The 15,585-nt window shown below is 41.1% G+C and overlaps 1 protein-coding gene and 1 non-coding gene across 2 annotated transcripts in view; both read left to right on the top strand.

The window, feature by feature from the left end:
* The window catches only part of TMEM150C (transmembrane protein 150C), a 116,733-nt gene that overhangs the window by 75,834 nt on the left and 25,314 nt on the right, over positions 1 to 15,585 (top strand). The gene's annotated exons all lie outside the window — the stretch shown is intronic.
* LOC128050120 (U4 spliceosomal RNA) lies at positions 14,027 to 14,163 on the top strand. Its single transcript, XR_008199631.1, has one exon. It is a non-coding gene; the product is annotated as a U4 spliceosomal RNA (small nuclear RNA).

Raw genomic sequence — 15,585 nt, 5'->3', positions numbered from 1 at the left:
CAAGGGAGACAGACAAGAGCCCACACAGTAGACATACCCGCTCAAACTCCATGGTCTCTGGGGAATGCACAGTCGCTTCCATCAGGTTTGGATATGGTTCTAATGGCCTGGCAACCTGTGAACTCAAGTACACTCATACTCACACTTGATATACAATGATGGAACAGGGGTTAGAAAACCTCAGTTGGAACTCCCATTTGAAAAAGAGGAGAAAGAAATGCACATAGCAGCCCCTGGCCCATAGCAATGCTGGTACCGTGGAACAGGTGGTGGGCAAGACCCCTGCCCTGGCAGAGGAGGGGGTTCCCTGATTAGGCCCTGGCTCTCTTCTTCAGGAGGACCCTCTTGTCCGTGGCTTTGTGTGTCCTTTGGCATCGTCTTTGAGGGAGGGGAGGCTCTTCCTATTCAGTTCCCCCTTTAGCCACATCTGAAGCAGGCGTTAGAGACATGCCCTTGTTAGTGGCTCTGCTATTTTCTCTACACACTGACAGCTGGAGGTCTCAGCACAGCAGTCAAAGTTTTATTGGCTTGGCTGCAGTACCTTTGCAAATACAAATCCCTCTGAGACTCAGCTGGCTTGTGATGTATTAACTTTCTTGGCAGTTCACAGACCAGAAGTCTCTTCGCAAATCCTTTCCAAGCCCTGGGTCTTGAGCCTTATTTCTCTACTTCCTTGCCTCCCACACTGAAATCAGTGGCAGTTCTATGCAGGCCTCTGGAACAATAGACTTCAGGAGAAAGGCAACATGCATTTTCTCATCTCTAATCTCCTGATGTCTGAGATAGAGAAGCCATTGGCATTTCCCACCTGTCAGTTCAGTTCAGTTCAGTTGCTCAGTCGTGTCTGACTCTTTGTGACCCCATGGACTGAGGCACACCAGGCCTCCCTGTTCATCACCAACTCCCAGAGCCTACTCAAACTCAAGTCCACTGAGTCGGTGATGCCATCCAGCCATCTCATCCTCTGTCATCCCCTTCTCCTCCTCAATCTTTCCCAGCATCAGGGTCTTTTCCAGTGAGCCAGCTCTTCGCAACAGGTAGCCAAAGTATGGGAGTTTCCATTTCAACATCAGTCCTTCCAATGAACACCCAGAACTGATCTCTTTTAGGATGGACTGGTTGGATCTCCTTGCAGTCCACGGGACTCTCAAGAGTCTCCTCTAACACCACAGTTTGAAAGCATCAATTCTTCAGTGCTCAGCTTTCTTTATGGTCCAACTCTCACATCCATACATGACCACTGGAAAAACCATAGCCTTGACTAGACGGACCTTTGTTGGCAAAGTAATGTCTCTGCTTTTTAATATGCTGTCTAGGTTAGTCATAACTTTCCTTCCAAGGAGCAAGGGTCTTTTAATTTTATGGCTGCAATCACCATCAGACATATCAGATGATTTTTGTTTTCTTTTTCTCTTTTAAAGAATCAAGGGACTTTCTTGGCACAGACCAAATTTTGGAAGACAATTTTCTTGTGTCTGTTCTTTTTTTCTAAACAGTTTTATCTAATTATCTTATTTTATTTCTATTGAAGTATAGTTGATTTACAATGCCATGTTAATTTCAGGTGTACAGCACCTGAAAATGATTCACTTATTACAAAATATTGAATATAGTTTCTCATGTGATACAGTAGGACCTTGTAATTTATCTGTTTTACATACAGTAGCATGTACATTTTAACCCCAGTCTCCTAATTGATCCCTTTCTCATCCTCCTTTGATGACCATAAGTTTGTTTTCTATGTCTATGAGTCTCTTTATGTTTTGTAAATAAGTTCACTTGTATCTCTTTTTTTTAGATTCCACATATATGTTATATCATATGATATTTGTCTTTGTCTGGCTTAGTTCACTTAGTATGGTAATCGCTGGGTACATCTGTATGCCTACAAATGGCATTTTTATGGCTGAGTAATATTCCATTATATCTATGGACCACATCTTTATCCATTTGTCTGTCAATGGACATTTAGGCTGTTTCCATGTCTTGGCCATTTGCCTAGCTATAATGAAAGAAGGGAGGATAGATTTTGATGCTATACCAACCTATAGTAGTAAAACAATAAAGACTTCATTGATTCACATTACAAAAGATTTGGAAGCTGGTGATAGCTAGAATTTAGTGCAGTGTCTCAATTGCCGGGAGCCAGCATGGAGAATCCTGCCCATGACAAAGGTCATGAGGAAGAGGCCTGATGGGCAAAGGCGAGATCAGGCCTCGAGGGGCCCCCCTTCTCAAGCATCTACCCCAAAACCAAAATCTGTCTGTTTTTTCATGACTTTCACCAACTCCTCCGACATTAACAGGGGGCTATCCCCGACCACCTTTCTCTGAAAAAAAGCAACTTAGGGCTCTAGCTAATAAATCTCCTGGGCATGAAAAGAGTGTTCCAATTCAAACCCTCTGTTAGCATTCTAGCTTACTTGGCAGGTTTATCCAGACTCTTGCAACATTGTTGAGCCAATGCTTGCTGCCAAGTTCTCACATCCCTTATCCATTGTGTTCCTGGGAGTGCATATGGTCAGGATGTAGAAATAACAAGCAGTAGCTTTAGCATTAGCAACATTAGACTTTGAGTTAATAAGTTCTTTCTTTGCTATAACCCACTAAATCTTTGCTCCATAAAAATGTAACTCTGTACTTTAAGGGTGATGCAGGCTAAGAATTTAAGAAAAAACACTTTAAGGGAAAATTATTGTTCTGGCTGACCAACCTTTATCAAAAAGAGGTCATAAAATATCAACAGGCCTCTGGGCCAGAAGATAATGTACAAAAAATAAGACTCTTGCAGGAAGGAACCTGGTATCGATAAAAGTTAATACTGATGGAATGTTGAGTTGACTCTACATTTTTTACCTTGCTGTATGTACAACTCAGGGTATAAAAGCCCTCTCTGAAAATAAAGTAATGGGCCTTGCTCACTGAAGCTTGGTCACCCCGTGTCATTCTTTCCTTATCGCTTTCTCTGTCTCTTCATTCGCCGACCTCATCCATCCTGAGGATTTCCCTGGACTCTGCTGAGGCTGGACCTCGACACTCAATGATACTATCAAGGGGTCAGTTCTTCCCATCTGCTGCTCTGCCATCCTCAGTATGTTGGCTTTGGCTCGTTGTATTTGTGGTCTCATGGTTACATGATGGATGCCATAGCACTGGGTATCATACTTTCACAACAGCATCGCAAATGGGAAACGAGGAGAGCGGGCAGAAAAGAAACTTTCTGTTATCAGGGATGCAAATCCTTCCCATTTGCATCTCATTGGCTAGGTGCAAGGAAGTCTGGAAATATAGGAAAATGAGATACCTATGATGGGCTTAGACTGGTCATGACTTAGACCCTTGGGTTGAACACATTGGTGTCCTGAGTAGAACTAGATTCTGTTAGCTAAGACAAAGCCGAGAAATGACTGTTGGGTTGGCAATTATATCTGCCACACATGGGGAATATTTTTAATATTATTGAAGATATAAATGGCCTCTGAGGAGGTTCTTGGCATAGAAACTCTAAGAGGATATTGTTGAATTGAAATACTGGAAGAAGAGACTTCCTTCTGGGATTATTCCATGAATGACGTGAGGTCAGTATGTTCCATCTACTTCTGAGAAAAAGAATCATTTGGGCCACAGACATAAAAGGATCCTTATAAGTTATCTGTCAATTGAATGAAAGTGATTGACTATCTTTTTAAATATTTCTTTATTAATATTTATTTAGGCTGCACTGGGTCTTCATTGCAGCTTACGGGATCTTCACTGTGGCATGCAGAGTCTTAGTCGCAGCTTGCAAGATCTAGTCTCCCACCTAGCTGTCAAACCCGGGCCCCCTGCATTGGGATCTTGGAATCTTACCCACTGGACCACTTGGGTAGTCCCAAAGTGATTGATTTTTGAAATCAAGAGTACATTGGGGAAAAAACCAATCACCATTGGTTCTATATTGAAATTATCCTATTCTTTTGGAGATGGTAATATTTCACAGATTTCCCTTTTTAACTAATATATTGTTTCTTTCCAGTGCTCAGAGAAATTATTTTGGAAATTGACTGCATAGCCTGAATAGTATTGTTTATATCTCTATGATTAGAGGAAGTCGTGTATTTTTAGGGTGACACCAGGTCACTCAAGCTATCATGCTTTCCCAGATTTAGAATATTGAAAGCAGAATTTTAACCACCAGCATATTGAGTTTGTTGTTTTGCAGATGTCTGTCTATGCTGGCTTATATCTGAGACTCTGTAAACATTTTAAAGACAAAACAAAACAAATAGTCCTTGTCATTACAATTTATAATTGTAAATGAATTACGAAATAACACAAACCCTCCACATTTGTCTATGACACATGTGAAAAATAACTCAAGATTCCCTGAAGGTTAAAAAAAAATTGAAGATGCGCTGGGTTCATAGACACTGTGACAATCCTGGTCATTAGTAGTGACTTGTTAATCTTTCTTGCTCCATGCCAGCTGGCCCTAAAAGCAGAATGAAAAAATTGCTTTGGCAGAGAGCTTACTTCCTGATAAATTACAAAATTAAAAAGAAAAGATAACTGAAGACCCCGAATATCACTTGCAGTAGTATGTAGTTACGACATTGAAAAGACATCAGATGCTAGGCACTGCTATTAGAGCTTTAGATGTATTTTCAATCCTCATAAAAACCCGATGAAGTGGGTACCATTACTGTACCCACTTTACTGATGAAGAAACTGAGACACAGGGGACTGAACAACTGAATTCACACAACCACTGTAATACGTGGCAGAGCTGGGATTCCAAGCTCTGGTAACCTGGCTCCCAAGTCCATGAATTATAGCTGCATCTCTCCACTAACCTCCGTTTTATAAAATCCTTCTAATTCATAACAAGAAAATTGTTTCCAGCTCCAGAAGATATTATCTTAACTTTTGAGACATTTCACTGTCATAAGTAGTTTCTCATTAAGTAAAATTATAAAATCCATGAATGAAGGTGATCTAGTAGGCTTTACTTTTTCCCATTCGTGGCTTGGAGGAATTTTACCACCACTTGAAAGAGCAGAAAGCTTGTCTTCAAAGGTTATCATGGTAACAGTACACTATAGTCTTTGACTTGAGTAGCTTCAGTAGATAATACTGTATGAGCCGTCTGTTTGGAATTTGATGATAAAAAATATGAATATACGACCATTATCAAGACCTCCTCTTCAGATCACGTTTACATAGTTGGAGGCTTGGGTGCCAAGCTACTTTGGGCTTAAGGTAACGTTTTATTTGCTTCCATGAGACTGTAAATGTTCAAGTGACCAGATGTTCCTTGAGCATTAAAGCTAGAAGACTTAGGACTTCCACGGAGGTCCAGTGATTAAGACTCTGCGCTGCCAATGCAGGGGGAAAGGGTTTGATTCCTGGTCAGGGAATTAAGAGGGCCTCCCAGGTGGCTCTGTGGTAAAGAATCTGCCTGCCAATTCAGGGAACTCAGGAGACGTGGATTCGATCCATGGGTGGGGAAGATCCTCTGGAGAAGGAAATGGCAACCCACTCCAGTATTCTTGCCTGGAAAAATCCCACTGACAGAGGAGCCTGGCGGGCGGCAGTCCACTGGGGCACAGAGTTGGACATGACTGAGCACACACACAGGGAACTAAGATCCTGTATCCTGCATGCCATGGCACAGCCAGAAGATTTTTTAAAAAGCTATCAGATTTACTGAGGAATAAAAGTGGCAATGGCAGAGCCACTGCAGGCCTTTGACAGTTCATTTTTCTCTCTGAGGAAGAGGGAGAGCTTCAGGGGATCAGGGAGCAGATTGAAGTGTTCAGCCTCTGACTCCAAGTGTTCGACAGTCCCCGCTGTGCAGTCCCTCCTACCACAGACGCCACGAAAGACAGTGAAGACTCCTCAGACTTGTGTGCTAGTCGCTCAGTTCTGTCTGAATCTTTGCAACCCCTCTGACTGAAGCCCACCAGGCTCCTCTGTCCATGGGATTCTCCAGGCAAGAATATTGGAGTGGGTAGCCATCCCCTTCTTCTGGGATCTTCCCAACCCAGGGATCAAACCCAGGTCTCCCACATTGCAGGCAGATTCTTTGCTGTCTGAGCCACTAGGGAAGCCTCAGACTTGAGGAATTGCTATTTACTGAAAGAAACAAACACTCAGTAGAAATGTACAGAAGATTAGCAATACTGGCACGCGAGGAGGATTTGACCGTCTGGATAACAGTTTTGCAAATCATTGACACCATTTGGAGGACAATCTTCCAAAGTTAAAGTTAAGTCACTCAGTCGTGTCCAACTCTTTGCAACCCCGTGGACTGTAGCCTACCAGGCTCCTCCATCCATGGGATTCTCCAGGCAAGAATACTGGAGTGGGTTGCCATTTCCTTCTCCAAAGTTAAAGTTAGGTCGAGGAATTGCTATTTACTGAAAGAAACAAACACCCAGTAGAAATGTACAGAGGATTAACAGTACTGGCACATGAGGAGGATTTGACCGTCTGGATAACAGCTTTGCAAATCATTTGGATAAATGACACCATTTGGAGGAGAATCTTCCAAACCAAGTCTAAATGCCAGAACCCTTTTGAGAAGGTTTACGCAATTCTGGTTCTTTTCTTCCTTTTGTCAGAAATATATTGGGTGACATTGTTCCAGATATAGTTTACTATTTGGGACATGGGAGCAATTATCCTGTTTTTTTCCTGTGAGATATTATTGGAAGGTTAATACCAATGGAGTAAATATTACATTAAATAGAAACATAATTCAGAATGCAAAGATAAAGCTATCTTAGAAGTATGGCGTAGTCCTTCCTTCTTCCCCTCTTATCTTTAAAAAGGCAAAACAAACAAACAAAAAAAAGTGGCCTCCTAGCTGGTAGGTACCACATTGATACAACTCAGGGAAAGAGTGGAACTTGTCCTTACTAGGAAATGTAAGTAAACTTTCTGTGATGCTTCTGTGACTGGAAGTACTGGGCCAGTTTATTTTAATGGTGTCAGGAAAGATGAGAAAAAGGGAACCACCTCTCAGGTAACACTGAGGCAGTGAAGAGAGTTGATTGAATAGACCTATTCATTTTTTTTCTTTGAAAGGTATTTGCAGTCAATATCTGAACTTACCAAGTCAGAATAGCTTATAAAACCAAACCAGGAACTATCCTGGTTGTCCAATGGCGAAGACTCTGGGCTCCCAGTGCAAGGGGCCCGGGTTCCATCCCTGGTCAGGGAACTAGATCCCACGTGCCACAGCTAAAGATCCCATGTGCCGCAACTAAGACCCGGTGCAGCCAAATAAAGAAATATTTTTTTTAAAGAAATCAAACTTTCATCTCTTGGCACCTCCAGGAATCCTCTTCCAGCACAGAAAGAACAGAGCACATCAGTGTTTTTTCTATTGCAGTTTCTTTTGGTCACATTATCAGCTACGTATGGGCTAAGGAAAGACAGGTTATTTTGGACAAAATGGGCCTTACAACAGAGTCCCGTTCTTTGGGTGTGTATAACACAGGCCCTTGTGATTATAGAGTGGAGGTGACAAATAGGTTCAAGGGGTTAGATCTCATAGACAGAGTGCCTGAAGAACTCCTTACAGGCACTATAGGTAATTACCTCCTGATACGACAGGAGGTTTGTAACACTGTACAGGAGGCAGTGACCAAAACCGTCCCAAAGAAAAAGAAACACAAGAAGGCAAAATAGTTGTCTGAGGAGGCTTTACAAATAGCTGAGGAAAGAAGAGAAGAGAAAGGCAAAGGAGAAAAGGAAAGATATATCCATCTGAATGCAGAGTTCCCAAAGAATAGCAAGGAAAGATAAGAAGGCCTTCTTAAATGAACAATGAACAGAAATAAAAGAAAAATATAGGATAGGAAAGACCAGATATCTCTTCAAGAAAACTGGAGTTATCAAGGGAACATTTCTTGCAAGAATGGGCATGATAAAAGACAGAAAAAGTAAGGACCTAACAGAAGCAGAAGAGATTAAGAAGTGGCAAGAATACACAGAATAACCAAACAAGAAAGGTCTTAATGACCTGGATTACCACAATGGTGTGGTCACTCACCTAGAACCAGACATCCTAGAGTGTGAGGCCAAGTGGGCCTTAGGAAGCATTACTATAAACAAAGCTAGTGGAGGTGATGGAATTCCAACTGAGCTGTTTCAAATCCTAGAAGATGATGCTGTTAAAGTGCTGCACTCAATATGTCAGCAAATTTGGAAAACTCAGCAGTGGCCACAAGACTGGAAAAAGTCAGTTTTCATTCCAATCCCCAAAAAGGGCAATGCCAAAGAATGTTCAAACTACCAGATGTGCTAATTTCACATGTTAGTAAGGTAATGCTCAAAGTCCTTTAAGCTAGGCTTCACAGTATGCGAACTCAGAACTTCCAGATGTGCAAGCTGGTTTCAAAGAGGCAGAGGAGCCAGAGATCAAATTGCCAACATTCATTGGCTCATGGAGAAAGCAAGGGCATTCTAGAAAAATGGCTACTTCTTCTTCACTGACTATGCTAAAGCCTTTGACTGTGTGGATCACAACAAACTGTGGAAAATTCTTAAAAGAGATGGGAACACCAGACCACCTTACCTGCTTCCTGAGAAACCTGTATGTGGGTATCTTGTGCTTTATGTGGGTATCTTGTGCTTAGTCACTCAGTCGTGTCTGACTCTTTGCACTCCATGGACTATCAAGCAACAGTTAGAACTGGACATGGAGCAACTGACTGGTTCAAAATTGGGAAAGGAGTATGACAAGGCTGTATATTGTCACCCTGCTTATTTAACTTCTATGCAAAATACATCATGTGAAATCCTGGGCTGGATGAGTCACAAACTGGAATCAAGATTACTGGGAGAAATATCAACAATCTCAGATATGCAGGTAGTACCACTCTAATGGCAGAAAGTGAAGAGGAACTAAAGAACCTCTTGATCAGAGTGAAAGAGGCAAGAGAAAAGGCTGGCTTGAAACTCAACATTTAAAAAACTAAGATCATGGCATCTGGTCCCATCACTTCATGGCAAATAGAAGGGGAAAAAGTGACAGATTTTCTTTTCTTGGGCTCCAAAATCACTGCAGACAGTGACTGCAGCCATGAAATTTAAAGACACTTGCTCCTTGTAAGGAAAGCTGTGACAAACCAAGACAGTGAATTAAAAAGAAGAGGCATCACTTTGCTGACAAAGCTCCATATAGTCAAGGATGTGAGGACTGGATCATAAGGAAACACTGAGCACCAAGGAAGGATTGATGCTTTCAAATTGTAGTGCTGGAGAAGATTCTTGAGGGTTCCTTGGACTGCAAGGAGATCAAACCTATCAATCCTAAAAGAAAACAATCCTGAATATTTATTGGAAGGACTGATGCTGAGGCTGAAACTCCAGTACTTTGGCCACCTGATGCAAAGAGCCAACTCATTGGAAAAGATCCTGATGCTGGGAAAGATTGAAGGGGCCAGCAGAGGGTGAGATGGTTAGATAGAATCACCAGCTCAATGGGCATGAGTTTGAGCAAACTCCAGGAGATGGTGGAGGACAGAGGAGCCTGGTGTGCTACAGTCCATGGGGTCACAGAGAATCAGACAGGACTTAGTGACTGAGCAACAGCATAGCTGTTCAGTTACCAGGTTCAGTTACCACAGTTGTTCTCTAACCAGGGAAAGAGAAAGAAGGAAAAGGATCAAGATATGTGAGATGCGGCATTGGTAGATTGACAAAACCCGAAGGTGTTAGTTGCTCAGTAGCATCCTACTCTTTGCGATCCCATGAACTGTAGTAGCCAGGTCCCTCTGTCCGTGGAATTCTCCAGGCAAGAATACCAGAGTGGGTAGCCATTTCCTTCTCCAGGGGATCTTCCCCACCCAGCAATTGAACCCAAATCTCCAGCATTGCAGGCAGATTCTTTACCATCTGAGTCAGCACAAAACTGAAGCTGGTCCTAAAAAAGCTTTTTACTTTGATCTTCTGGCCTCCATGTTAACTCAAAAGTGGGTAGGGAGGTGAAGGAAGTAAGGGAGCTTCCGCTATTTACACACATACACCTCATCGTTGCCCTTAAGCTATACTCATCAATTGCCAAAGAACGTAGTGACGTTAGGATATATTATGGATGAGTAGATGTTCTTCATTGTAAGAATCTTCTTTACGACGTATTACTAGGTCAGAAGACTGATTTAGCTCGTCACCTATTTCCTGACTCCTGTCAAAGTGATTTTGAGAGTCTAATCCAATTGAATAAAACAGTAAAGATCCATAGTTTTAAAGACATAACCAGATCACAGATTTCAATCTAAAACTATACATCTTTCAGAAAAAACTTCAAAAGGAGATCTTCTATATTAAGCACTAAACAGAGAGTTCTTAGGCTTGACATTGGAATGATTATCCACACAAGGAAAACTTGGTAAGTTAGAATTTATCAAAATTGAAAAAGACTTTCTTTTAAATACATGGTCCTGGATATTTATATGCAAAAAAAGATGAAGTTATCTTGTACCACATACAGAAATTAAATCAAGATATAGCAAAGATTTGAATAGGCAGAGATAAAACCATAAAACTTTTAGAATAAAGCAAAGGAGAAGGTCTCATGACACTGGATTTGACAGTGGTTTCTTGGATGGAACACCAAAACCACAGGCAACAACAATAACAAAATAGATAAACTGGACTTCATGAAAATTTAAAACTTCTGTGCATCAAAGGTCACTATCAATAAAGTAAAAAGGCAACTCACATAATGGGAGAAAATTTTGTAAGTCATATATCTGATGAGGGATTAATATTTATATATATAAAGAACTCCTACAACTCAACAATTTAAAAAAAAATTTAAATGTGCAGAAGACATGAATAGACTTTTCCCCAAAGAAGAAATATAAATGACCAGTAAGCAAATGAAAAGATGCTCAACATCACTAATCATTCAGTTCAGTTCAGTTCAGTTCAGCTGCTCAGTCGTGTCTGACTCTTTGCAACCCCATGAATCACAGCACGCCAGGCCTCCCTGTCCATCACCAACTCCAGGAGTTCACTCAGACTCACGTCCATCGAGTCAGTGATGCCATCCAGCCATCTCATCCTCTGTCGTTCCTTTCTTCTCCTGCTCCCAATCCCTCCCAGCATCAGGGTCTTTTCCAATGAGTCAACTCTTCGCATGAGGTGGCCAAAGTATTGGAGTTTCTGCCTTAGCATCAGTCCTTCCAATGAATACCCAGGACTCATCTCCTTTAGGATGGACTGGTTGGATCTCCTTGCAGTCCAAGGGACTCTCAAGAGTCTTCTCCAACACCACAGTTCAAAAGCATCACTTCTTCGGCACTCAGCTTTCTTCACAGTCCAACTCTCACATCCATACATGACTACTGGAAAAACCATAGCCTTGACTAAACGGACCTTTGTTGGCAAAGTAATATCTCTGCTTTTGAATATGCTATCTAGGCTGGTCATAATTTTCCTTCCAAGGAGTAAGCGTCTTTTAATTTCATGGCTGCAGTCACCATCTGCAGTGATTTTGGAGCCCCCAAAATTAAAGTCTGACACTGTTTCCACTGTTTCCCCATCTATTTGCCATGAAGTGATGGGACCAGATGCCATGATCTTCATTTTCTGAATGTTGAGCTTTAAGCCAACTTTCTCACTCTCCTCTTTCACTTTCATCAAGAGGCTTTTTAGTTCCTCTTCACTTTCTGTCATAAGGGTGGTGTTATCTGCATATCTGAGGTTATTGATATTTCTCCCGGCAGTCTTGATTCCAGCTTGTGCTTTTTCCAGCCCAGCGTTTCTCATGATGTACTCTGCATATAAGTTAAATAAGCAGGGTGACAATATACAGCCTTGATGTACTCCTTTTCCTATTTGGAACCAGTCTGTTGTTCCATGTCCTGTTCTAACTGTTGCTTCCTGACCTGCGTATAGGTTTCTCAAGAGGCAGGTCAGGTGGTCTGGTATTCCCATCTCTTTCAGAATTTTCCACAGTTGATTGTGATCCACACAGTCAAAGGCTTTGGCATAGTCAATAAAGCAGAAATAGATGTTTTTCTGGAACTCTCTTGCTTTTTCAGTGATCCAGCGGATATTGGCAATTTGATATCTGGTTCCTCTGCCTTTTCTAAAACCAGCTTGAACATCAGGAAGTTCACGGTTCACGTATTGCTGAAGCCTGGCTTGGAGAATTTTGCGCATTACTTTACTAGCGTGAGATGAGTGCAATTTGCGATAGTTTGAGCATTCTTTGGCATTGCCTTTCTTTGGGATTGGAATGAAAACTGATCATTAGGGAGATGCAAATCAAACCCACAGTTAGATACCACTTCACACCCATTTGGAGAAGGAAACGGCAACCCACTCCAGTATTCTGGCCTGGAGAATTCCATAAACTGTGTAGTCCATGGGGTCGCAAAGAGTCAGACATGACTGAGCAACATTCACTTCACTTCACACCCATTAGGTTGGCTACTATCAAGAAACCAGAAAATAGCCAGAGTTGGTGAGGATATGGAGAAATTGGAACTCTTGTGTATCACTGGTGTGGGTGTAAAATGGTGCGGCTGTCATGAGGGGTCCTCAAAAAATTAAACATAGAATTACCATGTGACCAATTTCATTCCTAGGTATATACCCCAAAGAACTGAAAACAGGGACATGAGTTTGTTTATATGTAATATATAGCAGCATCATTCACAGCAGCCAAAAAGTGGAAGCAACCCACGTGTCCATTGATAGATGAATGGGCAAGCAAAATAGGTGTGTGTATATACATCCAATGGTGTGTTATTCAGCCTTAAAGAGAAATGAAGCTCTGATACACACCACATCAGGGATGAACGTTAAGGACTTTATACTAAATGAAGTAAGCCAGACACAAAAGGATGAATATATGATTTCACTCACATGAGGTAGCTAGACTAGTAAAAATCATAGAAATAGAAAGTACAATGGTGGGCAACAGGGGCTGGGGCAGGAGGAAAGAGGGTTATTGTTTAATAGGTATATAGTTCCAGTTTGGGAAGATGAAAAAATTGTGAAGATGAGTAGTGATGATGGTTACATAACAATATGAAGGTACTTAAAAAGTTCTGGAGATGAATAGTGGTGATGGTTACATTATGATATGAAGGTACTTGATGCCATTGAATCGTACACTTACAATGATTAAGATGGTAAAAAAAAAATTAGTGTTATGTATATTTTACCATACATACATAAAAAAGCTTAAAATGATTCTTTAATAAGAGACTTTGTTTAAGAGAACAGAGATGCTACAGGCTTGAAGATTTCCAAACCATGTATCCTCCCAAAAAAGATTAGTATCTAGAATATATGAAGATCTCTCAAACTGTTTTTTTTTCTCAACTGTTAAAAAAAAAAGAAATCCAAATTGAAAATGGGTAAAAAGAATAGACATTTCACTGAAGAGGGCATACAGATGGCAAACAAGCACAGGGAAAGATATTCAACATCACTAGCACCAAGGAAATGCAAATTAAAACTACATGAAATATCAAATATATAACTATCAGAATGGCTAACATAACAAATAGTGACAGCACTGGCTAACACCAATTATTTAATGATAACACCAGAGAGTGATATCACCAGTACTGATGATGATATGAAGACCTTGGATCAATCATACATTGTTGGTAAGAATATAATATGGTGCAACTGCTCTGGAAACAGTTTGACCAAGTCCTTAAAAACTAAACATGTAGGACTTCCCTGGTAATACAGTGAATAAGAATCCAGCTGCCAATGCAGGGGACATAGGTTCGATCCCTGGTCCGGGAAGATCCCATTTGCCACAGAGCAACTAAGCCCGTGCACCACAGCTACTGAGCTTGTGCTCTGGAGCCTCTGTTCTGCAACTACTGAAGCCCGTGTGCCTAGATCCTGTGCTCTGAAACAAGAGAAGCCACCACACCACAACTAGAGAGTAACCCTCATTCACTAAAACTAGAGAAAAGTCTGAGCATAGCAACAAAAACCCAGCACAACCAAAAATAAAATTAAGATAAATATATTATTTTTAAGAAAGAACTAAATGCTTATTAGCTTTGCACAGTGGCAGTTTTATAGGCAATGAGGTTTATCCAAGGTGTGATTATTGCTAATTGAACGCTTTTCCCAATACCCCACTGTGATGACTTGAAATATACCAATGTCAATTTCTGACACTCTCTATGGAGACCAAATTTAAAAAGAAAAAAAAAAAATGCTAGACATGTATTATCAAATGACCCAGCAATTGCAATCTTGGGAGTTTATTCCAGACAAATAAAAACTTATGTTCGCACAAACACCTGTAGACTAATGTTCATAGCTTCTTGATTTGCAATGGCCAAAAATTTGAAATAAACCAGGTATCTTGTAGGGGTGAATAAACACACTTGGTCCATCCATACCATGGAATACTACCCAATAATAAAAGGTACCAAACTATTGATCAACACAAACCTTAGATGGTCTCCAGGGAATTATGATGAGTTTAAAAAAAAAAAACAACTCAGTCCTAAAGGCTCCATTCTACATGATCCCATTTGTATAATTTTCTTGAAATGATAAAATTATAGAATTGGAGAACAGATTATTGAGTGCCAGAGATCACTAAGAAGGATGTGGAGGAGAGAAGTGGGTGTGGCTATAAAAGGGTGGCACTAGGGGTCTTTGAGGTGATGAAACTGTCTGCCCCATGCCTTGACTATAGTGGTAGTCATATGAATCTACGCATGTGAAACTGCATAGACTAAAGACACAGAGTGAAAAAGCTGGCTTGAAACTCAACATTCAAAAAATTAAGATCATGGCATCTGGTCCTATCACTTCATGGCAAATAGATTGGGAAAAAGTGGAAACGGTGACAGACTTTATTTTTGGGGGTTCCAAAATCACTGCAGATGGTGACTGCAGCCATGAAATTAAAAGACGCTTGCTCCTTGGAAGAAAAGCTATGCCAAACCTTGGCAGTATGTTAAAAACAAAGACATCACTTTACTAACAAAGGTCCATCTAGTCAAAGCTATAGTTTTTCCAGTAGTTATGTATGGATGTGAGAGTTGGACCATAAAGAAGGCTGAGTGCCGAAGAACTGATGCTTTCGAACTGTGGTCCTGGAGAAGACTTGAGCATCCCTTGGACAGAAAAGAGATCAAACTAGTCAATCTTAAAGGAAATCAACCCTGAATATTCATTGGAAGGACTGATGCTGTAGCTGAAGCTCCAATACTTTGGCTACCTGATGTGAAGAGCCAACTCACTGGAAAAGACCCTGATCCTGGGAAGGAATGAAGGCAGGGGGAGAATGGGATGACAAAAGATGAAATGATTGGATGGCATCACCGACTCAATGGACAAGAGTTTGGGCAAACTCTGGGAGATGGTGAAGGACAGGGAAGCCTGGCGTGCTGCAGTCTATGGGGTCACAAAGATTCAGACACAACTGAGTGACTGAACAGCAACAAAATACACACACACAGAAAGGAGAGCATGTAAAGCTCATGGAATCTGAATAAAGTGAAGCATTGTATCAGTGTCAGTATCTTGGTGTTGATATTGTACTGTGGTTATACAGGATGGGGATAAAGAGTGAAGGATATACAGGATCACTCTATT

This window comes from Budorcas taxicolor, chromosome 6 (genome assembly GCF_023091745.1).
Source record: "Budorcas taxicolor isolate Tak-1 chromosome 6, Takin1.1, whole genome shotgun sequence".
Lineage (NCBI taxonomy): Eukaryota > Metazoa > Chordata > Mammalia > Artiodactyla > Bovidae > Budorcas > Budorcas taxicolor.
Note: the sequence above shows the minus strand (reverse complement) of the source record. Positions and strands in the feature narration are given on the sequence as shown.